Source organism: Microcebus murinus, chromosome 28 (genome assembly GCF_040939455.1).
Source record: "Microcebus murinus isolate Inina chromosome 28, M.murinus_Inina_mat1.0, whole genome shotgun sequence".
Lineage (NCBI taxonomy): Eukaryota > Metazoa > Chordata > Mammalia > Primates > Cheirogaleidae > Microcebus > Microcebus murinus.
Window position 1 is genome coordinate 3,524,125 of NC_134131.1, and position 26,868 is coordinate 3,550,992.

The 26,868-nt window shown below is 41.4% G+C and overlaps 1 protein-coding gene and 1 long non-coding RNA gene across 16 annotated transcripts in view; both read right to left on the minus strand.

The window, feature by feature from the left end:
- LOC142865019 (uncharacterized) lies at positions 1-26,862 on the minus strand. Its single transcript, XR_012915317.1, has 2 exons — positions 25,641-26,862; positions 1-6,986 (listed from the first exon to the last, which is right to left on the minus strand). It is a non-coding gene; the product is annotated as an uncharacterized LOC142865019 (long non-coding RNA).
- The window catches only part of FOXP1 (forkhead box P1), a 706,173-nt gene that overhangs the window by 54,140 nt on the left and 625,165 nt on the right, over positions 1-26,868 (minus strand). The gene's annotated exons all lie outside the window — the stretch shown is intronic.

Consider the following 26,868-nt stretch of genomic DNA (forward strand, 5'->3'; position numbering starts at 1 on the left):
TGAAAGGAAAACACAGAAGATAAGAGAGTGAGTTTGCTGCCAAGCACCATTCCACCAGGCGAGGATATAAAAGGCTCTTGGAGCCCACATGGCCAAATGCGGACATGACAAATCTGTGATTTTTCTTTTCCCATGGAATCCACTAATTATTTCTGCAATTGTTTGTTAAAAAAGCAAGAGTTGCATTGTACCTAAATGTGTCTAGTCAAATGTTAGGAACGTACGTCTAAGTATGAAAAGTGTTTGACAGGCTTTTGTCAGAGGCAAAAGCTCAACTCTGACTGTGAAAGGAAGTCTTTAAAAAGCTAGAATTTATTTAATCTACATAATGAAAATTATAAAATCTGTACTTGATTTTGAGATTCCCTGGCTATGTTTTCTACCCAGAACATTATACATTTTTTTCCTCTTTCCTTCCCCCAGAAACTTTCATATAACTGTATAATTTTTTTCCCCCGTAAGTTAATTTTATCCAGCAAATAGTGCAATTAACCCTTTGCACTCGCTTGCTTTTTTTCTCGATTCCTTTATTCTCCTGGGGATTTAATTTTTTAAATACCCCAGATTTTACAAAGTGCGGTAGTAGAATAAAAAACTGGGGTTCCTTTTCATACAAACTTATTTGGATTATTTTATATTTCAAATTATCGATACACTCCAAGAGTCATTTTAATCTCGAGAATTTCTGCTAACCGTGTCGAGTCACACTCGGCATCCGAGTGCAAAGGGTTAAATAATTCAGAATAAAATAATTTAGAAAGAAATATATATCCAAGTAGAGATGCTGAGCCTTTTTTTTTTTTATATAGAAAAAAAAAAAGCTAATAGTGGGAGATTCTATTTCTAAAATTACTGAAACAAAGATCGAGAGAAAACTTGGCATGGACACGAAGGGGTTAATCTTCCAGTGGGGTTTCAATCAATAGGTAATGATCTGGCCACAGGGATGCCAGTCATTGGGGCGCTTTTGATCCACACCATGTGGTGCCTGAGGAAGAGTATCTGTTGCACTGGCTCACGAACCATCTTCTCAAATATTTTCTCTATTATATTTCTTCATATCCAGACTTCTTTTGGACAAACTATTTTCACAGTTGTTTCCATAACCTTAAACTCCATCGGATAGAAACGTAAAACTAACACAAGAGAGTTCTGGACTGTACTCGGGCACAGTCCCTTCACAGGAAGGGCTGTTTTGCAACTTAGCCGGCTGCCCCCGCCTGACTTTGAACTTCAAGTACAGTGAATTATGCTCACTCACACACACACACACACACACACACACGCACGCACACGCGGCCTGTATTTTATAGTGCCATCAGGACGTGTATTCACACATTTTATCGGTTCACATTCTTAAAGAATATGCACACAAATGCCACCTGTCCCTGACTTGCAACACAATTCACAGTGAGCATTATTATGAGCACTTAAACTAAGGAGCATCAAAAGTAAACACACATACACATAAAACCATACCTTATCAAAGATCATTAAGGGCTCCCTAACGGCTTCTGAATGATTTTGCTGGAAATCTAATATAATTTGAAAAATAGTGACAGGCTATTTCACTCTAAGATAGAAAACAGTTCTGTGAACCAAAACAAACAAGCAAGCAAGCAAACAAACACCAGAAAAGCAATTTGTAAAAATACTGACAGGTGTTCCTCATGCAAGAAAAGAATAAAACAAACAAGGGGACTAAAGTAACCGGAGTGAAATTTATAAAGATGAACAATAAAGGCATATTCTCTAAGAAGTTAAGGGTAAAATTCCATTGGACCCAAGGAAAGAACTACTACCTATTCATGTTCATCTTCAGATTTGTTAATGAATAAAATAGATTATGATGCAAAAATTTAAGTTGCTAACAATATTAGATATGAAAGAATCCTTCCAGTACTAGCATTCTCAGATGGAAAAAAAAATCATTTAAAAAGAAAACTTTTCATCAATAGCTTGAAATGAGAAAATACACCCCAACCTTAATAATTACTGTCTTCAGCAATTTTATTAAGATTATTTAAAATAGTCTCATAACTTCAAAAGAGTTAACAGATATTTGTTTTTTAAAAATTGGAAAATACTGAAAAGAAAAAAAAAATTGCCCTCAGATGCATTTACATATACACACATACTCTTTTGAAAAATTAAGGCACGGATATTTATATCATTCTTTTTTGCATTTAACATAATATTATAAATTATTTCTCATGTTATCAATTCATCTTCAAGAACCTTATTTACTGATGGGCTAGTTATGTGCCAAAATTTATGTAACCCTTCCTCTATTTTAGACATTAAAATTCCCTTCATGTTTCTTATATTGGCAAATAGTATTAGAAATAAAATTATTAGGCTAAACATCCCAGTATATAACGACTGATTTCCAGCAGAAGACACATTCAGAGAAATGGAATCATTCAATTAATTAATGAGTACTAGATTTAAAATTCACTATGAATATTCTATCAAGTTGCTCTTGAAAAATGCTACACGCCAAGCACATTCTCGGCCTTTATACATATTTTGTGTGATTCTTCAATTTAGCAATCAGGAGCCTGAACTAGTTAGGATACAAAAATTCAATACCACTAGTTAACAACTGCAAATGGTTATTCCACTGTGTTTCTCAGGTTAAGGCAAAGGTGCTCTGAAATAACATGAAAGAAAACAATATTATGCATTGACTAGAGGGATTTATGACTTAGAAATAAAACGTACATGATTTAACATGATGTTTGCCATCCCCTCTCCACAAATAAGTGTTTTGGTTAACTTATTTGTGAAGGATCCAAAGGCTGAATAAAACCTACTCTCCTGTAAGAATTTATTTTTAGCTCAAACTTGTTATCATGACTTCAAAGTAAGGACAGAGGCCAACTCACTATAGCCTTAGAAGGACAACCAGTCACAGAGCTGAAGTCTAAAGGAACAAGAACTCCTCACACACAAGTACAAATTTACACACACAGAATACGTCTTGGAAATCTGCCTCTTAGCTAAAAAAAAAAAAAAAAAAAAATCGTTACTGTGAAAAAGATTATATTGCTCCTATTTTTAAAAGTTCATATAATACTGAGTTTAGCTTCCGAATAAAGTACATCTGGCCCTCCACTGCAACCCCACCCTACACATAACTGTTAACATTCTGGTACATCATTGCTCTGCGTTTCTCTTCTCATGCATTATTATTTTCAAAAATGGAAACATACTACACAGACTATTGTCACACTTGCTTTTCATATTTAATGTACTGCTGGATACTTTAAAATACACAATCGTCTATTTCAAAGCCCTTGGCTTTGGGAGGAAAAAGAATAGGCTGGCGGTGGTACCCTAACAGAATCTCTCCGGAAAGATACATAACAAACTGTAACAATTGTCGCCTCTGGGGACTGGGAGTCCCAGGTGGCAGGGAAATTGAGTTTTTACTGTATCACATTTTGTATCTTTTGAAGTTTTTATTTTGTGCATTGTAGGAACTGTTTGCTGTGCAATTGTAAAATTTTTTTTGCCCCTCCCATAGTGTGTATATGTGTGTGTGTGTGTGTGTGTAGTAGCAAAAAATCAAATGCTATGCATGACTCGATTGCTGTGTGCCCTGACAGTGGCACTGTCAATACCACTGCACGTGCGGCTGAGCCTCGCTTTTGGCCTTTCAGTCATTGTGCATGAAGCACCACAAGACAACACCAGCTGCACCTCTCTCTGAATGGGAGCTTTTCTGTTTCATCAAAAAAGTGGAACAAGCGTTCATCTACTCTTCCTGCCTTTTGGGTCACGCTGCAAGGGCCAAAAAGGGAAATAAAAAAATAAGTAATTTTTTTTTTTTTAACTTGAATTAATTTAGAGCTACATGTACAGGATGAAAGATGGTGGGAAAATGCTGATCTGAGCATCTGATGGTAAGATAAGCTGTGAACCCAATCATTTAAGTAAACTGTGCCAGGGTAACTCACCAATGTGTAAAGTTTAAGACTTCCGAAAAACTGCCAAGGTCAGTAACGAATAAAGACGCATTTAGGTTTTAAGGGATTTAAACATATTTGCCCCAAAATTAAACTTCTAAAAATGTAGGGTCAATTGTTTAATAATGTTTTTTGGTTTTTTTTTTTTAACTATAAACTCCCAGGTTGAATATTCCTGGGGATGCAGATCATTTATTAATCTCTGCATATGCAGTCCCTTGCACAGAGCATGGGATCAATAAATGTTAGGTTAATTTATGAATGAACAGACATTTAATTTCGGTACAGATATACACTCAATCAGTGTTTGCCTTCTTAAAAAAAATTCTTGTAGGTAATGACCAAAATGATGCAAAGCCATATAAGAAAATATCACTGTGACAATTTTCATTATTTAATTTTATTCCGAACACAGCTAGTATGCATTTGAGAAAAGCCAGTTGATTTAAATTTCTCTTGATAATCCTTGGTATGTAAAAATTAAATATAATTTTAACACAAAAATAGTGAAAGCATTTCAGATTAGAAAGAACTTCCCACGAAAAGGATAATTACATATAAATATGCAATATTTCATGAAATTACAAGATACCAAATACAGTATATATTCAGTATAGTATAATGGTGTCATTGTCAATGACATTTATATAGGGTATTTTTGTTCTATTTATCCTTTCTACATCAAAGTATACCAGCCAGAGTCTTCACTTCAACAATGACCGTGGCCTTTGTGAAAATTTTATATAATGGTTATAGTTCCTCATGGTGACTTCACTATTACATTCCCAAGTTCACTATATAACCAAAACTTGAAACAAGAATTATTACATTCCCCTGCTAAATAAGGACAATTTCTCAAGTTTGCAGCCTGTAGTGCTCAGAGATCCTTACACTACATTAGTCCTATAAGCTAATTTCCCCAGTGGTAACTAAGAGGAGAGGAATTTTTGAAGGAGATGAACCTCACTATATGCCAAGACATTTCCTGCCCACTTAAATGCCAATTTGCCTCTCACCTGAAGGCTCATTCTCAGCTTCTCCTGTGCAGTCACCCAAGTTCTCATGTCTGTCTTCTACATGGCCCCCTAATTTGCTTGTTTCCCCCTTTCCAAATTTGCCTCTGTTGTTTTGCTCTCTAAATTTCTGATTGATCTGTAGCAAAAAACTACATCTGTGCTCCTTAGGGTTTTATCCCTTCTTCTCCCTCTTCCCCCCCAAAAAATGCCAAAATTATAAACTGTATTTTATTTCAGTGGCATGTTATTTAATAAATTAAAGTATAGAAGACTATGTTGGTTCTCTAATAACACAAAATTCATTGAGTTGGTCGTATGGTCATTTTATGTTGTACAATTCACTCGTTTAAAGTATATAATTCAATGGTTTTGTATATATTCAGAATTGTATGATAATCACCACAGTATAATTTAAACATGTTTGCTCCAAAATTAGACTTCTAAAAATTTAGGGTTAATTATTTAATAAAATTTTTTTTTCCCCCCACTATAAACTTTCAGGTTGAATTCCCAGAAGCTGAGTTCACTTATTCATCCTTGCATATTCAATACCTCACCCAGAGCATGGACTCCATAAATGTTGGGTTGATTTATGAATGGACAGTAACTTAAGAACTTTTTTATCACCCCCCACCCAGGAAATCCTATACCCATTAGCAGTTATTTCCCCTGCCAATCACTAATCTGTCTCCAGAGATTTGCCTATCCTATACATTTCATATACCTGGAATCACACAATATGCGTTCTTTTGTGTCTGGCTTCTTTTACCTGGCATGATGTTTTAGAGGTTCATTCACTCACATCGTAGCATTTATGAGTACTTCATCCCTTTTTGTGGCTGAATGGTATTCCACTGTACATAAATAGCGCATTTTGTTTATCCATTCATCTGTTGATGAACATTTGGGCTATTTCCACGTTTTGGCTATTGTAAATAGTGGTGCTATGAACACGCAGGCTCATGTACTTGTTGTTTGAGTATGTTTTCAATTTCGGGGGTGTATATATCCAGGAGGAGAACTGCTGTATGGTAACTCTATGGCTAACATTTTAAGACAATTTTTGAAAGTGGCGGCACCATTTTATATTCTCACCAGCATTGTTTGAGGGTCCCAATTTGTCCACATCCTTGTCAACACTTGTTGTTATATGTCTTTATTGTAGCCATCCAATATGCTTGGGAAGCAAGACTTTATAATGCTTTTCATTTAAATGCTTTGCATTTTTCTAATGATTAACGACGTTGAACATATTTTCATATACTTGTTGCCATTTGTATATCTTCTTTAGATAAATGGCTAGTCGAATCCTTTGCCCTTTTTAAATTAGATTGTCTATCTGCAAATATTTACACCCATTTTGTGGGTTGTCTTTTCACTTTGCTGATGATGTACTCTGAAGCACAGAAGTTCTTGATTTTGATGAAGCCAAATTTATCTATTTTTTCTTTGGTTTCGAATATGCTTTTGGTGTCACATCTGAGAAACTACCGTCTAATCCAAGGTAACAAAAGACTTATTCCTATATATTTTCTTCTAAGAGTTTTGTAGTATTAGCTCTTAGATCTAGCTCTATGGTCCATTTTAACTTTTGTATGTGATATGAGTTAGGGCTTCAATTTTACTTTTTTGAATGTTGTCTCGGCACCACTTGATGAAAAGACTGTTCTAACCATAACGAATTATTTAGCACTTCTGTTGAAAATCAACTGAACATAAATGCAAGGAGTATTTTATTTATTTTACTTTCCCCAGATTTCTTTTTCCCCAACATACTGCTTGCATTCTCAATAGAATTTATAGTTAAGTTATAAAATAACTTTTGAAATTACATTTGACTATAACTATTGAGGTTTGATGGGTGGGAACAGCAGAGATAATTTTTTTTTTTTTTTTTGAGACAGAGTATCACTCTGTTGCCTGGGCTAGAGTGCCATGGCATCAGCCTAGCTCACAGCAACCTCCAACTCCTGGGCTCAAGAGATCCTCCTGCCTCAGCCTCCCGAGTAGCTGGGACTACAGGCATGTGCCACCATGCCCGGCTACTTTTTAGTTGGCCAATTAATTTCTTTCTATTTTTAGTAGAGACGGGGTCTCGCTCTTGCTCAGGCTGGTCTCGAACTCCTGACCTTGAGCGATCCTCCCTCCTCGGCCTCCCAGAGTGCTAGTATTTACAGGCGTGAGCCACCGCGCCCGGCCTAGAGATAAATTTTTAATAAAGATGAAACCCTCGCAGTTGAACTTTTTGAGGAATAAGTGCCCACAGGGCAACTTTGTTTCCCAGATCCTGTGGCTCCTTTGCTGAAAAATCTTTCCAGAATGTGCCATGTGGATCTCTCTGCTTAACAGGTACATGGAGCAAAACTGCTCCTTTTATTGAGTGCCAGCACTATTTCTGCAGAGGAAGGGGCTGGGAAGCTCAGTGAACGAAGGCCTCACTTGTCGTTAGAGCCGTGCTCATGACCAGGAGTACAGCAAGTGTTCCACCGGCCTGCTCCACTTCTCTCCAGTGAAAACTGCAAGAATCACACAAGGGCTCCTCCCCGTAGTAAAACCTCCACCAAACTTGCGCCCAGGCTGTGCAGATGGGACAGGGAGTAGGCACTGGTGGCACGTCTTGCTACTGACAAGGAGAAGGTGCTTAATGAATGTTGGTTAAAGGCGTGAACATGGCGTGGTCTATGCCTTCTAGAAGGAATAACGGGGCCCTCCTCGTGCCATGGAGCAGGAGGCCGGGTTGCCATTCTCTTCCAACCCACGCCCCACCCCCTGCAACTGAGAAGCGTGACCAATTCCCTTTCCCACGTCCTTGGACGTAAAAGCTTTTCTGCCAACTGCCCTTCCCTACTGGCTACCTGCTTCCTTCCCACCACGTAGGTCTTCCATCCCTCCAGCCAACGTTTATGGAACTCTTGACCCCAAGATAGACACCCAGGATGCCAATGACAATGACCCTTTTGTGGACAAACTACCTCTTTGGCTCCCTACTGCCCAGGTGTCACCCTGTCTGGTTTATTATCTTTCCAATTCTTTGGCCCTCTGTCCACATGCACGTGCTTCTTCAAGTCCACCTAATGACACTGCCAGCCACAGAACCCATCCTCCTCTGATCCATCAGACCTTGCGATTTTGTAGGGATGGTAAGAGACTGCCCAGGGCTGGCCAAAACATTCCGCCTAATCGCATGCCTGGGGTTTCCAGAAAGACATTCTCTGGATACACGGTTTTAGGGCTATTAAAGAGTGTCTTACACGACACTGTGATTGTAACAATGACCACTACCATTTTAAAGCCTTTTTCATGGACTCGCTTAATTCTTTAATGACAACGTACAGAAAAACGATCCCACTTTCTCTTTCCTCTCTCTTCACTTTTTAGTTGTTGCTGCATTTCCCTGCCTGCTCCTTGATACCATGTCCTACTTTCAATGAGACTGAGAGAACCGTATCACGAAGTTCTCAGGTTTGAAGACGGGGATATGCATTTGAATTGAGACTATTCTAATGCTGATGAGGTCATATCTGAAGATATAATCAGATTTCAGATTCAAAATTACTATATTTTCAAAAACGGACTGATGGCAGGTATCTGTGAAATATACAAGTCAACTGGAATGAAAACAGGCTCAGTCACGCAAAATGATACCAAACTAGGAGCGCTGGCCTTGAAGCTTGATCACAGCGACCTTTTGTAAGAAGAACAATGTAGCTTCACAGTAGCAAAAAAGATGAATCTTTAAATACTTAGCACAATTTTCCATTTTAGAGTTTATTCTGGAGTTTTTCAATACTATTGTGTTATCTATCTCCTCAAAATCCAGCTGGAAGTCCAACCACTGGCTCTTGCAGAAAATAAAATGACAGGTCAAGTTTCTTCATGTTCTGTCCTGTAACTTCAGGGGGGAAAAGGTCTCACACCCGCCCGAGGAAGAGGAGATGAGACGTGGGAACAGAGAAACCACGACGCAAACGAATCACTGCATGCGGTTTTCCCGGCAGCTTTGTAAGAATGACCTTTCTCCTTTAACTGTCACTGAAAACACTTCCAGAAGCAGATGGGCTTCTCATCTCACACCCAGGAGCTGGGAGACAACTTAAGACACCGCATTTCTAGCATATTGCCTTAATTTTCGCTTCTCACTCGCTGCAGAAAAACACCACCCTACGTGTTTATTGATCGGTTTTCCAAAAGCGAGTAGGCAATGGATCCTATAATGTCCCAACGAGAGGGGTGTTTTATGAAAGCCTAGCAAAGGGCCTACCCTAGAGTGACAAAAGATGGAGTCCTCACCAACTGCAACACACACACACACACATTCTGTCCCCCTCTCTGTCTCACGCAGGGAATCCTTGACTCTCCCCCCACCGAACACTCATCATCTCAATTTTCTGCTGCTTTCCAAATCATGTTTAATTAGAGGATTTCACATTCCCTTGTGATATGATATTCATGAGTAAAAACTTGCAATTGGAGTGACTGTGAATTAGTCTATTAAGTGCCAGATTTGTGCTTTTAAACAATGACGGAGATTATTGTTATTATCTGCTCTCAATATTGTGCCCCAAGGAGGGGGGGGACTACCTTTAACTAACTTTACATCTGAAACACAAGCAAGCCATTTTATGTCCAGGGTTTCATTTACTTATTTATTATTTATTTCCTTTTTCTTTCTTAAGCTGAAAACTGTCCTGGAAGAAATACAAGGCCACCTTTCGGTAGTGGTCCTCAGGGCTATGAGTCCCTAGTGTCGACTTGGGTGAGTCTGAGCAGCAAACAAATACCCTCCCCCTTTTATAGTTATGGATGCATGTTCGTGTGTACTGGAAAATTTTTGACGAGTACATCAAAATCATAATATATCAGTAACTTTTTATGAAACCTATCTGAGTTAGTCAATTTTAAGAAAAGACACAGTGGCTCACAATGGTAATCCCAGCACTTTGGGAGGCCCAGGAGGGAGGATCGCTTGAGGCCAGGAGTTCAAGACCAGCCTGGGCAACATAGTGAGACCCTGGTCTCTACAAAAAAAAAAAAAAAAAAGTAAATAAATTAGCTGGGTGTGGTGGCACAGGCCTCAGCAACTCAGCTACTCGGGGCTGAGGCAGGAGGATTATTTGGGCCCAGAAATTCAAGGTTACAGTGAACTATGATTGAGCCGTACCACTGCACTCCTGCCTGGCAACAGAGTGAGCCTTTCTCTCAAAAAAAAAAAAAAAAAAAGGAAAGGAAAGAAAAACATTAATAGGAATAGGTGTATGCAGATATACCAAAAATTGAGAATGGCAGGAGAATGGCTCAAAGAATGTTGACTGGGCCTGAGAGATTGTAGGAATTGTGTCTGGCAGTAAAGACATAGAACTTTCCTTTCCCACTGCAGTTCCCAGAGTTGTGCTTCTCAAACTGTATGGATACAAATCTGATTCAGTAGTTCTGCGGTGGGGTCCACGCCTGCATGCCTAACAAGCTCCTGGGCGATGCAGCGTTGCCAGGCAACGGACCACAATCTGAGTACGAAGGATCTTGGGAGTTTCCTGTTCTGCATCTGGCCTAAAAATGATGGTGCTTTGGACAACACCCATGAGGTGCCCTCTCTACACATTATGAGTTGAAAAGCAAGGTGGAGACAGATAAATATGGAAAGGGATGACATCGGGCAACCTCATCAAGTAAGAGCTGCAAACTCATAAAAATGCTTGCTGGCCCAAAGTTATTTAAGAAGTATATAAGTTATTTAAGAATTATTTAAGAATAATTTAAATAAGAATTATTTAAGAATAATTTAAATAAGAAAAGTTATTTAAGAATTATTCAAGGCTGTGCTTGTTTTAAACACAACAAAAAAAAAGTAAGGCTAAAGGAAGTAAACACAGGGACAAGGTCGTTTTCTGTTTCTATTTAACACACACCAATTTAACATTAGCATAGATCTGTTGAGTGGTCCGTGATCAACGTTTGCCAGGTATCATATCGATCAAAAATATCTCGGGGTAAACTGTCAAATCAATGGGTTTGACTGCACCCCAAAACTTCACAGTCCCCAAACTCTAGGTCTGCTTTAAGTGCCCTCTAAGCCTGGTTCATATCCCTGCTTCGGGAAGTAGAGAATGCACGTGCAAAACAGTCACGAATCAACTTTCTAGGAAGGTAAGTGATAGTTTCAGATTTTTCTAGGAAAACCAGGGTATACCGCGAAGGCAGGATTTGGACCCTTTTGGGCAGAGCACCATATTCAGTGACGGTCTCTCCCTCTTCTGCAAAATGAGAAAACCCTATGAAAACATCCCATCGTGAGGTACACACGCATTCAAGGTTGTTCCACACAAGGTTGGGTGGAACAAGAACGCACATTGGCGAAGAGCTGCAGATTATTTTAATTTGCATCACACAAAAATACATCTAGCATCTCCAACATCTGATTTCAAAGGTATCATTTCTTAGAGTGAGACTCATTTAAATTTAAAAAAAAAATGACTTAAGAAAATAATATGAAGAACCATATAAGCATATAGGGCAAACCCCATGATAATAACGGGGCACATACTCAAATGACTGAAGTCTGGAAGACCCAAAGATCAGGAAGTGGTCCTCAAAGGTATCCAGCCTACAGCCAGATTACCTTCCCAAACTGACACAAGGTAACTTGAATTTTTACTGAGGAAGGAAGAGCCTGGGGGTTAATCTGGATTTAGGGACAAAGGTCCACAAAAGGCTCCAATGGCACAGCATGGCATGCCTGAAGGTATTAGGGCTAGAACGTATCGCTGAGGATCTAGGGGAGTCTTAGGTGTAGAATAAACACATATGATTAGTAAACGGCTGCTTCACCAATGAGAACCTGCAGCCAGGTGCCACGACGACATGTAACAAGCTGGGCAGTTTACTTTCACCATTGACCACATCACCAACATGCATCCTCTCCCTTCGCATCTACAGCGGGCAAAGCATGCCACCCTGACCCCCAGACGCCAGGGGTATACCGCTCTGCAGGACAATGAAGCAGAGAGAGAATCAGAGCTGCAGTACCTGCAATGCAATCACAAACACAGCACAGGTGACGACGGAGGCGGAATGCCTGTATTTGCAAGGCGACGAGTGAAGGACTGAACAAAGGGGACGAACAAGAAGAGACAGAGGTCCGGCTTTTCTTCCTGACACCAAGAGGGCTATTCTGAGTTTGTAACTGAGAGTTTACCGCTGGCAGCATTAACACTGGGATCTGGCTAAGAAAACAGAATGCTTTCCAAAGAGTGGCATGAGCAACTGTGTCAATACAGACATAGGGACCACTAATCCAAAAGTTATTAACACCGCTGGGCAGGCGTTCTCGTGATGTCAGCGCAAGTGTTTGCACTTGTGAGTCACAAGGTCTACGCGGAACCTCGTCCGTATGTTAGAGGAACCAGCAATACCCAAAATACTGAAGAGCATAAACAAAGTTCCAGCACTAATTCTTTTTTATTTCATTTCCCTCCCCGGTACTCTATGGAAGTTATTAGCCCAAGACTTCCAAGAGTTGCATCAGACTCCAGAAGCAGAAGAATCACATACCAGGGCCAGATAAGACAGCAGATGAAAGGATGAGTAAGCTAAAGACACAAAATGGGACTGGGCGTGGTGGCTCACACCTGTTAATACCGGCGCTCAGGGAGGCTGAGGCTAGAGGAGGACTTGAGGCCAGGACTTTGAGACCAGCCTGGGCAATGTAGCAAGTCCCTGTCTCTATAAAAAGTAAAAAATAATAATAATAATAATAATAATAAAATAAAATAGCTGGCATGGTGACATATACCTGTAATCTCAGCTACTTGGGAGGCTGAGGTGGGAGGATGGCTCGAGCCTAGTTTGAGGCTTCAGTGAGCTATGATGACTCACTTGCACTCCAGCCAGGGCAACAGAGCAAGACCTTGTCTCGAAAAAAAAAAAAAATTGGCTCAAGACCATTCAGCACTTGCTTGCTTTTATGTTTCCTTAGAAAACTCCCTACTTTGTGTAATCCCTTTTATTTCTCTGTAGTATAAGACATTTCATTAACATTCGCTGGATTAAACTCTACCTTTAGTTCAACAGGTTTTATTAAACACCTACTTTGTGGTAAGCATCATATTCGGTTGCTAGAACAGAATCTTCAAATTGGGACATCTATGATCCATGAGTGGGTGATAATTATTAAAATGCCTATATGTATGCATTAATACTAGAACTTCTTAATGTATAAACTCATGTGTGTATACGTATACACACTGATCACCCTTCTGGGCTTCTAATTTGTATAACATAGGTAACATATTAGAATATGTATATAACTGATTAATACATACAACTGATGGGGCACATATTGAAAATTTTTATACTGACGGAGTGAATAAGCAAGTAAGTTTGGAGGCCACTGTCATTAACTGTGACTGTGAATACGTTCTCATCTTTTTGTTGTTGTTTTTTTTTTTTTGAGACAGAGTCTCACTCTGTTGCCCAGGCTACAGTGAGTGCCATGGCGTCAGCCTAGCTCACAGCAACCTCAAACTCCTGGGCTCAAGCGATCCTCCTGCCTCAGCCTCCCGAGTAGCTGAGACTACAGGCATGTGCCACCATGCCCGGCTAATTTTTTCTATATGTTTTTAGTTGGCCAATTAATTTCTTTCTATTTATAGTAGAGACGGGGTCTCGCTCTTGCTCAGGCTGGTTTCGAACTCCTGACCTCGAGCAATCCTCCCGCCTCGGCCTCCCAGAGAGCTAGGATGACAGGCGTGAGCCACCGCGCCCGGCCGTTCTCATGTTTTGAAAGAGCTCTCTCTGCACAATTCTCCAGGTGAGGAGCGAGAGAGCAATAACTGAACAGATGGCTGGAACATACAGTGCTGTAATATTTCATCTGGGCACTAAAGTATCAGAATGAGCTCAGATGCTGAAAGGAAGAACACGAGAACAGAGAACACAAAAAAAGAAAGAAAAAAAAAATCCAGAAAGACAAAACCAGAGATTTACAAATGATTTAAAGGCCGACCTTGAAAAATTTTCAAAAGAAATTCTGTTCCATAAAAGTAGTTTATATTGGGCCATAGTCTTTAGAATTTTGCTCTTTGAAATGATGAATACTGGCACTGAAACCCAGATTTTCCTATAAATTAGTAATCCAGATCACATCTCTCTGTCACTTTGAACTTTAGAAGAATGCCACATCACAAGGATAGCAGCTGGGACATTATCTAAGGCAGAGGTTCTCAAAGTACAGTCTGGTCCCTGGGAACTTGTTAAAGTTGCAAATCCTTTGGCCCCACCCTGACTTACTGAATCTGAAATACTAAAGGAGGGGTGGGTGCCCAGCAACCTGTATTTTAGCCATCCCTCTAAGTCATTCTCATGCAAGCTAAAGATTGAGACCCACTCTTAGAAGAAACCTAAATTTTCTCCCTATTTTGGAGCACTACAGGGATGGACAAAGGTTCCCTTATCACACGATGGGCCAAAGGGTGGCAACCGTAAACTACTCTTAGTGGGTCCCTCACTTCCGACATCTCGTTGGTTCACTTTCTTCTGAACGTTTCATCTAGTCTCTGCCATGAAATTTATCACCTACAGTATGTGCCAGGCTGGCTGGGCTCCATGACAGCCATACAGGAATTGACAAGAGAAATTAGACCTTCCTTCATGGAGCTCATTGTGTTTTAAAAAAAAAAAAAAAGCTCACATGATACACTATGATATTCCACTAGTGCTCATTTTTTATGTTTAATAAATCATACACTGTATCACATTTTATAGATGCTCCTATCACTGCAACTATCCTGAGTTGCAGGTGTCTGCTTCCGTGTTTGTCTCTCTGATCAGACTCTGATCAGCTTGGAAGAGCTCTATTGTAGTCACTGCTTCATTCGCAGAACCTGTAGCATTAGTATATAATAAATGCTCAATAAATGTGGTTTGAATAAATATGTTGAATAATGACTAACGATCATAGCTACTGTTTACTGAGAACCTACTATGTACTAACTCATTTAATCCTCATGATTTAATGTAGGGGGGCATTCAGCAGTCCAGCTTTGGGGTCCACACGCAGCACCCCCACACTCACCGAGGGGTGGGCCAGGACATAGCGGCCAAGCAAATGCTACTTTTGCCTCTGCAGAGGGCCCTGGCTTCTGCTGAGCCTTTAGCCTGGAGGGCTCTTTGCTTTCTTCTCCACTGTCTGCTCTAGGGTGACTGAGGCCAGATCAACTTACCCAGGCAGTCAGTCAGTCCCTTTCCCTTTCTTCCCCCAGAAATTAACTGTCTCTTTATTATATAAATTACCTGTTTGTTCTACTGCCTCTCTCCTTTGGTCAGCTCCAGGAGGACAGACTGCAGAGCTCAGAGTTGGACGACCCTGGCATGTGGGTATTAGAGTCTGCTGAGTTATGCTGAATGGAGCCCTGTTAGTATCGTCTGGTGACTTCTGTCCCATTTAGGAACACATTTTTCACTGAACTCTGGACGACTTCCCATTTATCCTTGTTGAGTTTCTTTTTACGTCTGTCTGTACAATCCTCTAATTTATTCAAACGCCACTGGATTATTCCAGCTCTTGGTGTCAATTTTTTTTTCTAATTAAAGTAAACTGCCATTTGTTTCTCACACTGATCTTTAACATGAGACATCTTGTTCTTGTCATAAATATGACTCATACGGGAAAATGTAAGTTGGATTTAGGGGCTCGTATGGAGCACGATGTTCCTATCGATATGTCAGACGTGGAGGTAGAGACAGAGCCATGCTTCTTAGGTTGTGGTCATAATTTCAGCGGAGTATATTAGCCTTTTGGACGTGTATGGCCTGGAAATTCCACCAATAACTAAAACGACCCCTTTGAAAGCAAATACCACATTATTGACACAAACACTTGAGGTTTTTCTGTCCCTCTGCCATCATAATATATCTTCAAACTCAACATTCACAGCCATGATGTAAAATACCCAACACACGAAAGCTCCTTATGCACAAAAAGAAAAAAAAAAAAAAATAAAAGCAAGGAAAGAAAAAGAGATCAGCCCGCCATGACACTGATTTCCTTAAAGACTATAAAAGGAATGAAATGTGAAGGTCATAAATGTGTGTCTGTTTGTTTAAGGAAGTCTTGCAGGTAGTATAAATATCATCAGCTACAGTTGCCATGGGTCTGTTTGTTTGCCAAACAAGAACACAAATAGTTACACAAAAGCAGAACAACACCAGGGTATATAAATGGAGAAGGCTTTTTGCCTTCTGGTAAGTTTTCCAAAATGCCTTTGGAAATGTCCTTCTTTTTCACCTTATTCACCGGGAAATCTGTACTTTCTCGGTCCTCCCTTTGCACTTCTTACACCTCCAGGGAGTGTGTGTTTTACTCTCAAATTTCTGGGGCTGCTGCTAGCTTTCCCCTTTTCTCATTGTTAGGATTTAAAACCCCAAAATATTAGACTGACCATCCAAAACTGGACAACACAGAAATAGTTTTCACAATTGAAAATGCAGAGAGAGAGAGAGAGAGAGAGAGAACTCCCTCACCCCCAGTTTCTAGAAGAATCCTAGTACAAAAGCATGCAGCCCTTGAGCTAACCCATGAACAGCCACCCAGAAAGGTGTGTGTGTGTGCGCATGTGTGTGCTTGCAAATGACTTTCTATAAACCATGCATGTTCCATGTGCCAGAATTATACACCTGCCGAGTTGACCACGTGCTTCCAGAAATAAAGGGGGGTGGGGGTGGGGGGCAAGGCCGTCCTGGCATTTCTGCTCCTGGAGACAGAGGGTGCATGCGTGTGGCGTGTGTCACACACTCGGATCCACATCCAACGGCCTGTGTGGCTGCTGGCTCGTCACACTGCACTGACCGCGGCCCCGCCCGGCACAGCCCGCCGCCTCTCTGTGAATGGGACAGCCCACCATATGGACGGGGACACTGAACAAGCTGTACAGCTCCTGGCGACATGTGCCCGGGGGATTGTCCCGCATTAGCGCCACCTGGGCCGAGGCAGTCGTGCCGTGCGCGCACGGTGGCACCGAGGAGCCCGGCAGGATGCTATTTTCGAGTACGCACAGAAAGGAAAATTACAGTTGGGAGAATTCTCTGGCTAGCGTATCTGTTGCTCAATTCCCGAAATAGTTTCCCAAAGGAACGGTTATCTTCTGCTTTCACGCGGGCAGGAGTGACAAGCTGGAACACATATTAACAATTTCCCTTTGTGAGCTCCCACTATTGTTTTAATGAGGAGAATATAGTTTATAATATACTCAGGCCCGGGCTGATTACAAAGGGGGAGGAGGTGGAATAAAGAACGTCAGGAATGCTGTACATATGCAGCGTGCTCATTTGGGTCGCCCCGGCCAGCCAGCCCCCAGCCTGGTGGCTCCCTCGGAGACACACACAGGGCCAGGCGACCGGCTACCGCCAGTGCAAAAGAGCAGTGCAAAACGGATGAGTGAATGAGTGAATGAACAGAACAACAGCGCAAAAGAGCAGTGCAAAATAAATGAATGAATGAACAGACCACCACAGTGCAAAAGAGCAGTGCAAAACGAATGAGTGAATGAACGAACAGAACAGTGCAAAAGAGCAATGCAAAATGAATGAGTGAATGAATGAATGAACAGAACAACAGTGCAAAATAGCAGTGCAAAATAAATGAACGAATGAATGAACGAACAGAACAGTGCAAAAAGAGCAGTGTAAAATGAATGAGTGAATGAATGATCGAACAGAACAGTGCAAAATAAGTGAGTGAATGAATGAATGAACAGAACAACAGTGCAAAAGAGCAGTGCAAAATAAATGAGTGAATGAATGAACAAACAGAATATTGCAAAAGCAGTGCAAAATAAATGAATGAATGAAGAGAACAGTCCAAAAGAGCTGCAAAATAAATGAATGAATGAAGAGAACAACAGTGCAAAAGAGTAATGCAAAATAAATAAATGAATGAATGAACGAACAGAACAACAGTGCAAAATAGCATCTTTGTGACCCTTATAAAAAGAGCAACATGACTTCCCTTTAAGTCCCCAGCGTAGGCACCTCCTCATCTGGCCCCATTATTGGCTTAAGAGCTTAAGCCTCCTAGCTGTCATTTATACAAAAAATACACTGACACCGGGACTCTCCCAAGCCACGTGCTTTCGGGAGGCCCTCGGCTTCCATTTCTACTTTTGAATGGCTCTACTGTCCATCCGAGAAAATTCTCTGTTGCTCCAATCCAAATGATCAAAGAGGGGTACCTTTCAAAAAAAAAAAAACCATTTACAGGCAAAAGGGTACAACCCAGTACCACGGACAAAGCCACGAGAGGTCCTAAAAGGCTGGCTCTCACTCTTCCCCTGCCAGGTCCTTTCCCTCCCACCCTTGACGGCGGACGAGTGCAGGGGGGAAACTGAGGCTCATCTGTGAGAAGGGGACGCAGGCCCTCCCACCCGAGTGCAAACGCCGACAAAGTGGCTGGGCAGCAACAGAGGCATCTAGCAGAAAACCTGCAGCCGCAGCCGCAGCAGCAACTCATCAGAAAAGAACGTCTGCCCTACACGATGAAAGAAACACCGGGGTTCGGGCATTGTTTTGGGTGGGAAATCCGCACGCCACACATCAGACAGCCTGTGGTTGAGATTTGCATTACGCAATACCCCAAGAAAAAAAAAAAAATTAAAATCAACGCAACTTAAGAGAAGCTCATAAAACGAACGTGACTCTCCAGACCAATGATGTCATTTCATTGGAAAGCATTTATCATTCATTTAAACACAATAAATAGGAAAAGTTTTATAGAGTCTGATGATGTCGTGTTATGGTGAAAGGTAAGGCACAGCAGCTGTTAGTAATGGCTCGGGTGTTTTTTTCTTTTAATCACCCCACAAAGTGAACAGTCAAAAAAAAAAACCCCATAAACTCTTCCCTTATGGCATGCCAACATTTTATTTTTTTTTTTTATTTATTTATTTTTTTTTTACCAGAAATGTCTGTTGTAGATGCCAACATTTTAAAGATTTTCTTCCCTTGCTCTCCCCTGCATGCAGGAATAACAGGAAGCGACACAGTACCACGCCACACTGGCCCAAGAGAATCTTCCCTCCTACTTCTAAGGACCCAAAAGCAATTGATTTTAAGCGATGAGACAAACAGATCACAGCTCTTCAAAGCATGATGGTTGCTAAACAGCAAGCCGCATGTTTGGGGTGCAAAACGTTTTTTTCTGATATATGCAGGAATTTTTTTTTTTTTTTTTTTTGCCCTAAACAGGTTGTATCCTCTGCAGATGGACATGGGACAGGTGATGCTGCCAGCAGTCGGCTGTGGAGCAAAAATCAGCACCTGCAGTGTAGGCTGTACTGCGGCTGGCCACGCCCACTGCTCTTTCTGGTCCCCCACACCTGGCCAGGTATGCCCGGCCCACTCTGCAGTCTCCACTGCTCATCACCTGTTCCCACCCTCCCGACTTCCCTCCTTGGAAAAAGGTGAGGTGGGGGGCAAGACAGCTGGGAGTTTCTTGGGGCTTCTTCCAAATCATGGCTGAACAGATAGGCTTGGCCCCAGGCTGTAACACTTGGAGGTTGCAGCCTGGCCTTGACTCCCTGGGCTTTACCCACCGGAGATTCCAGTTGGAAGTCTGGGCTGGAGCCAAGGTGAGTCTGATGGCACCCCTGGCACCTGCCGGAGTATGGCAGTCACCGCAGGTACTTGGAGGGTCAGGGTGATCTCGGTCCCTGCATGGTCACTGACCAGCTATGCGATTTGTGCAAGTGATAAAATCACCCTGGGCCAAAGCTACGCCACCCGCACCAAGGGGGCAGTCTACCCACCCCACAGGGTCACTGTGAGGGTTAGATGGGAAAATCAGGACAGTACCAAGTGCTATGTCAAGTCCTTTGTCCACGGACTGTGACTGGCACAAAGTAACAGTTACATAAATGTTAGCTACTTTATCATGGCCACGCTGTGCTAGGAGGGTGAAGAACAGGAAAAAAAGAACCCAGAGAAAGGGCAAACAGAACCTTTCAAGAGGTTATGTCCCTTGCCCATGATCACAGAGCCAAGCAGAGCCAAGAAGTGAACCTCAGAGTTCAAGGTCTCATGGTAGATCTTGAAGCAAGTCAGCAAATAATAAAGTTTGTTCCTTCCAGTAAGAGTGTTAAGCTGCTAGTTTTGTAGACCTGAGTATGTCTGGGGCGTTCATCAAATTTTTGGAGAAAAATCTGTTCTTTCCAACAGTGTCAAAACCCAGGTCAACTAAACATGCTGCTTACATTGCTTCTCAAACTTGAACGTGTGCACCAAAGCCCCAAAGGATCCCAAAGAATCTTGTGACAATGCAGATCCTGATTCAGTGTGTCTGGGGCAGGGCCTGAGACTCTGAGCTTCCACCAAGCTTCCAGGTCATGAGAAAGCTGCTGGTCTGCATCCTTTGGATAGCAAGAACCTAGGTAGGGTATGTACAATAAATACACATTCCTGAGCCCCATCTCAGACCAGGAGAACCCAAGTCTTCATGAGAAAGGCCTAGGAAACTGTGTGTTTAACAAATATCCCCAAGAGTCACCAGGGAATCTGAGAAACGCTGGTCTGATGGTTAAGGTCAGGAATTAGCAAACCTTTTCTATGAATGGCCAGATAGTAAATATTTTTAGTTCTTGTGGGCCATATGGTTTCTGCTACAACTACTCAAGCTGCCATTGTAGTGTGAAAGTAGCTATAGATAGTATGCAAATGAATGTGCATGACTTTATGCCAATAAAACTTTATTGATAAAAATAAGCAGCGTGCCAGATTTGGCTGGCTGACCATAATTTGCTGAACTCTGTTACACATCACTGTAATGCCTCCATATTTACTGGCAGGAAGTAGCAGTAACAATTTGAAGACAATTTGGGACAATTTGACCACAGGGTCTCCAAAATACTCTAATGGGAAAGAAAAGATTCAGGATAACTAGTTTGCTCAGGGACTCAAATCAAAAGAAATACAAAACAGGCCGGGCGTGGTGGCTCACGCCTGGAATCCTAGCACTCTGGGAGGCCGAGGCAGGTGGATTGCTTGAGGTCAGGAGTTCAAAACCAGCCTGAGCAAGAGTGAGACCCCGTCTCTACTATAAATAGAAAGAAATTAATTGACCAACAGATGTATATCGAAAAAATGAGCCAGGCATGGTGGTGCATGCCTGTAGTCCCAGCTACTCGGGAGGCTGAGGCAGGAGGATTGCTTGAGCCCAGGAGTTTGAGGTTGCTGTGAGCTAGGCTGATGCCACGGCACTCACTCTAGCCCGGGCAACAGAGTGAGACTCTGTCTCACACACACACAAAAAAAATACAAATTATCTGATTTTTGGCAAAAAAATAATTGCAATGAGGAAGAATATTGAGAGTAACAGGAGCTAGAGTTTAAATTTCTGGCTCAATAAGCCCTAAATATCAGTGGAAGAATATGCAAAAGTTAGAGGCTTATACATTTGGAACGGTTCTGAAAACAAACTTCTAGAATTTTAGCAAGTAAACCAAGAGCACCAACATTTATTCATCAACCCAGAATTTAGTTCAATAAAAAAAAAAAAAATGCAAACACCACGTATGCCCACATTTCAAAGTTCCCTGCCGTTTGAAAATAGCAGGGCCCATAAGTACAAATGTTACTGTAATACAGTCAACTGCGTGGCAATATGTCAGAAGGCCACAAATCAAATAGAGACTCTATCAAGTGAAATTGCCTAAAAGTACACTCGCCAGGCAAAACCTTCCGGGGTTAACGGGGTTACGTGAAGGCAGCTGCCAACTACAGAGTGCAGAAAATGCAAACAATGGAAATACATGTGGCTATGTCAATAAATTAGAATTAAAAAAAAAAAAAAAAAAAAAAAGAAGGGACATCATGATGGGAAAGACAGCAGGTTAGACCTCACAGAGAAAAGTGTCCAGTTTGGGTCACCTGTTTCTGAGAACAATAGGGGCCCCCCAAAAAAAGCACGGGCTGCACAACAACAATCTTTGCAGAGTTTAAAGACACCTGTTTCACCGAATGCGTAAGGGTACCTCGGAACAAATATTTAGAACAGTGATGCATCTGAGAAATGTTCAAGTTATAAAACATCTATCAACGTCACGCCTGTAATCCTGGCACTCTGGGAGGCTGAGGCGGGAGGATTGCTTAAGGTCAGGAGTTCGAAGCCAGCCTGGGCAACAGTGATACCCCGTCGTCCCTACTAAAAACAGAAGGAAATTAAAAATTGGCCAACTAAAAATATATAGAAAAAATGAGCCGGGCATGGTGGCGCATGCCTGTAGCCCCAGCTACTCGGGAGGCTGAGGCAGGAGGATCGCTTGAGCCCAGGAGTTGGAGGTTGCTGTGAGCTAGGCTGACGCCACAGCACTCTAGCTGCGGTGGACAAAGTGAGACTCTGTCTCAAAAAAAAAAAAAAAAAAAAAAAAAAACATCTATCAATGGTGGTTGAATGGAAAGCAAAAAGCTGGGAAAGATGAGGGAAAAAAAAAAAGAAAATTTCAAATTTGGATCACAGAGGACAGCTGAAATAGAATAACGACCATATGATGTGTTCAATGAGGAAATGCAAGATACGTAAGACAGGAGGGAAGGTGGGAATGCTTTTGAAGGAGAGGGGCTTAAATCCAGCTGGGGTTCACTTTTGTTCTTTACGTGTTGTTCCAGACCATAAACCTGATTTACATTTTGTAAACCTGCCACCTTTGTGCAAAGGCCACCATAGAAGAGGAAAGCATGGTATTTTCATTTAAATGCGGTGATTTGCACGCAGTAGGTTCATAAATGTGTTTTTGAATTGAATTTAAATTTAGAATTTCTTTTAGGGCCATTGATTTTAATTTATCCGAATTTAGTACTCATTTCTAAGCGGAATTAAAACTTTTAAGTACTATTTTATGAACTGAAAAGACCTCAACCTGGATCTTAAATATGCCACTAACCAGTTCTGTGATCCTAGGTTACCTACTTAATTTCTATGATTCGATTTCCTCATCTGTAAAATGGGTATGATATTCCCTACTGCTTCCCACGTGGTCAAGCGGACAAAATGAGACATTACTCCATATGCAAGAGTCTAGCCAGAGCTTGGCACGGAGAAGGAACTGATTAAATATGAGTTCTCTTCCCTTTCCCTAGTGCAACATAACGTAATGTGATATTTAGAATTTTAATTCAGGCAATTACTTAAGTAGTAATTGCTATTTGTATTTACATAGCTGCTTTGATCCAAGAAGCTCAAAGGGCTTTACTAAATTTAGCGTTTTAATAAATGTTTCATTTGCATTCTGTAGATCCTGTTTACCCACACCAAATCTTGGAATTTCCTAAAGTGAGACAGTCAGGTTAAGTTTAAGGAAACAAGACAATGATATCTTCGGGTTTACAGGTACCCCAGGCCAGAGTCCTATCTGTCTGCCCAAGAAGCCAAGACTCCCCGCTCCTGTGGAATAAAATGACAGACAGCGAGAGAGGCCTGAATGCACCTGCTTCCACTGGCAGCTCTCCTCCAGCCCCAGCCCTTGAACTTGACCCCCGCCACGCTTTCCTCAGGCACCGACAACACAGGTTATGTTTGTTGCACCAGCGCATTTATATATAATCAGCACAACAAACATCACTAAATTGTCAGGAGAAGGCCAGAGCACGAAGCGAGGCGCCAGCACAGAATTCTAACGACGCCTGGACGTCCGTGATCGTGCAGGGACAGGGCCTTGACAAGCCCTGGTGTGAGCGCCGGCACCCGCCTCACAAATGATCACACGGGCCACCCCTCCCGCGACAGCGCTGAATATTGATAAATGCCTCCACCCTGTGCAACAGGGAAGTGGGTTTCTATTGGCAATCTTTACCAAAGTGTGTTTTTTCCCTTCTCTACACTCAAGGGTTTACCCTGAATGATTTAATTATAATTTTCCCTGTGTAAGACAAATTAAAGAGGAGAGTAGGAGTGTCGTGCCAAGCACATTATTTATCTCCTTAACAGATTGCCGCTCACCAAACCCCAGAGCTGCAGCCGCTGCTCGCAGAAGCCGCAGGATGCACGGGGCAGGGGTGGGGTGGGTGGGTAGGGGGGAGAAGTTTTCCAAACAGCACCGAGAGAGACCAGAGATGCAGGCCAGTCGAGATGATCAGACATCTCTCGACCTTAAAAACAAGCAAAACACTCTCACGCTGCTACCTTTTCCCACCAAATGTCACACAGAGCACTCCCAGATCCTTCCAGAAAGAATTCTTAAAGCTGCCAACGAACCCAAGGCCGAGTTTGTGGGGCTAGATTATTTTTCAGGGTGGCGGGGGGCTCCTTCCTTGTTCAGATGCAGATCCGTGCCGGAGGGAGGGAAGAGAATATGACACAGAAATCAAAGAAGAGCTTGGAAGGCCACAGATTTCCCACATGCTTTAGAAAGTAAGGGATGAATCTCCTCCAAGACAGGGACAAGGAATTCCTGAGACAACTGGCAGCTCAGTGTACAGGTGAGAACATAATTTGTAGTAATAGCTTTAAAAAAAAAAACCATTTTCTATTTAAGCTGGATATCATACATGCGGTTTTTAAATTAAGAAGGTGATGCCACATAAAATTCATTTGAAGTACCTGTATGTACACAAAGCTGGCTAACTAATAATTGATTTTTTTTTAAATCATCAATTCTGTGAGCTTAAAACTTTAGAATTATCTTTAACTTAAGGTGCTCATTTGTCTTGCTAGCTACATTCAGTTAAAATATGCTGACTAGAATGTTCTTTTAATCTAGCCACGTCTAGAAACCTACCAGATAATATAAACCGAGAGATTCAAGAGATTAAGTGGTGGCATACGATTTCATAGCTGCTTCCTCTTTGCATGTACAATTGGAAAACTCAGCCTTGCTTTCACACCCAGATTAAGGTACTTGTGATCCCACACTCTAATTTTAGCATGTAGATTAAGCAAAACTTTTGCACAGACGAATATGGACCCTAAAAAAAAAAAAAAAAAATTCAAACAAACTTAGTCTCCCGGAATTAGACTGTCTCTTTAGATTCCTTTACTCTCAAATGTGCCTTAAAACATGAAAAGTGCTATTATATCTCTCACTTGCTGCAGATACATAACCTTTTAGAATGAAACCGAGCACGGTGCATCTAAACAAGAGGAGTTTTCTGTGTCAGAGGAAATCTGTGCAGGCTCCACAATGGCTGAGAAGATTGCAACAAATACCTTAAGTGCATCAGCCGGCATTTGTCAGGGTATGGCCCCCTGCTCAGCCTACGGGTAAAGATGTAATTCAATCACTCTGCAGTGAATGGATGGCATCCACCTCGGACATCAAAAGCAAGTCCAGCGAAGGACAACAGCCTAGAACCTTTGCCTTAATGCTATCTAAGGTTTTCTATTTCGGAAACAAAAATAATAATAAAGACACTGTAAGAGTTAGAGAGCAAGAGGCGAGACTGGCTTCCAGACATATACATATCTAACCTCAAAGAAACAACAGAAGCCACCTTTTGCCCAATGGCTCTAAATTGATTCTTAGGGTCCCAACCATTCTACTCTTCAAACTCTTCTGAACCAATGTGGTCAATGAGTCTTTTTTAGTTTTCTCGTGTCTGCCACAGAAATTCCAAAATGATCGTAAAATAGTTGCAAATTTTGGTTAAAACTTATATATTATCCTCATCCTCAAACCATAACCACTCATAGTTTTTGTGCTTAAACACAATGCATATAACGTATGTGTATTTTTGTATGTATATATTCAGAAAACATTTTTCTGGCATAAAGATATACATCTGATCAAACCGGTGGGTTTCTTAATGCTCAATATTTTGAGAAATATATGAAACTGTATTTGTAACTGCTTAACTGAAGTGAATAATTAAGTAATTTTTCACTGAGTCAGTTTTATTTAAAAACAAAATACAGATTTTGCTTTTTTCCCCGATGGAAATGACATTTACTATCACATAGTGCTTTTAAGATTTCTTTTCTTCTGCGCGTGGAAGCTCTGCATATGAAATTATATAGGAAACAGTTTAAAAATAGTCAACTGGAAAAAAAAAAAGTTTTCAATTTTAGGAAATTGAAAATTTCCTAAAATTGAAAATTTTAGCATTATATATTCTACTTTTGAAAGGCATTTCAACAGCAGTATTAATGCTTCTGGGTGCCAAGATATAATAACATGAACTAACAGCTTTATTTTCTTAGAACTCCATGCTAATATGACATATTCCAGATTGTTAAAACAACCTCAAGTCTCAACTAACATTCACACGTAGCTCACGGCAATTAAAAACCATAAAGCTTTAACCTCCCAATAGGAATGCTGGAAAAAATGCTACCATATATCCCATGACCAGGAGAAATGTGCTGTGTATGTCTGTGTGTGTAGACAACAAACATCTCCCCACCCGACCCCACTTCCATCTCTCTATCCTTCAAACCCTTACTCAGCGTCTATGCGGACAAGACCTCAGGCTCCCAAGCCTTCCAGGGGAGCAGTGTAGAGTAACATAAGCTCTCTGTTTTCTCAAACCAGAGTTCAAAATTGCTCACAGCAGACACTACTACTCCCTTAGCAGGCTCTCAGAAGCCAAGGAATTCAGTTTGTACGGAGTGAGCACTTGGCAGAAGGGACAGGCCCGGAAACCTTGAAATCCAACCCATGCAATAGTAAATTGCAAGACTTCTGCCCAGGTTCCTAAGCTCAGAGTAGATCTACGCAAGTGCTAATTCCATGTTGAAAAGGTGAAAACAATTAGACGCTTCACACCCAAACCACACTGAATGCGTTCTTAGGTAATGCACCTTCAGGTCACGTGGTTCCATTTCAGGATCACTGAGATCCAGCCGGGCAGGGCCACCCGCCCTCCCCCACATTAAAGACGGTCTTGGGACACATCTCAGTGCATAC